Source organism: Myotis davidii, unplaced genomic scaffold, assembly GCF_000327345.1.
Source record: "Myotis davidii unplaced genomic scaffold, ASM32734v1 scaffold259, whole genome shotgun sequence".
Lineage (NCBI taxonomy): Eukaryota > Metazoa > Chordata > Mammalia > Chiroptera > Vespertilionidae > Myotis > Myotis davidii.
The window spans coordinates 7006357-7007060 of NW_006292687.1; the positions used below are offsets into that span (position 1 = coordinate 7006357).

A 704-nucleotide genomic window follows, 5' to 3' on the forward strand; every position below is an offset into this window, starting at 1 on the left:
TTCTCCACTGGCCTCTCTCCCGGCCCTTTCTTTATGGTTTTTTCCGACAACACTCGCGGACTTGCAGGGAAGAAGGTCCGCCCGCGGGTCCTAGGTCGCCTTCAGCATCCTCTCGGGAGAAAGGCGCGGAGTTGCCCCCAGCGCTTCCGTCTGTGCTTGTCCCAACCCACCCCGCTCCTTGCCTGCGAATGATTTCTTAATGGTTCTCGTTTGCCTATTAAAACTTCAGGTCCGAAAGATTGTTCTTTCTGGAGCCTATCCCTATGGTCCCTAGGCACTTCCATTTTCACTGCTCCCAGCTTCATCAGCAGCTGTGCAACACCGCCGACATTGTTTGGGAACACGCGCTCCCATGTAACCGTTCATGTGGTTCCCCCAGTCACCCTGGACATGGGTACTGCCTGCTTTTCCTGGTGCAAGGAGAAACGGCCGAAAGTGGTAGAGCTAGGTCGACCCAGGCCCTTGCTCTCTCGCTCCAGAGTTTGGTGACGACTGGGTCCTGAGATACCTGTCTATCCACATCTATGGACTTGTACCTTTCTCGGCTGAACTGAATTGTGCTTTTCAAGGCTCAACTCAGTTTCTATCTCCAAACACCCTTGTCTGGATGAGTGATGATCTGTGATAAAATAAAGTTTAAAGAGCTTAATTAGGGGACCCTTTTCCCCCTCCTCATATGGGAGTCCATTCTGTGGGACTCTTTC

General features: G+C 52.3%; 1 protein-coding gene across 2 annotated transcripts in view; it reads left to right on the top strand.

Moving 5' to 3' along the window:
* SLC39A6 (solute carrier family 39 (zinc transporter), member 6) overlaps positions 1-704 on the top strand; it is a 22431-nt gene that overhangs the window by 457 nt on the left and 21270 nt on the right. The window lies entirely within an intron of this gene.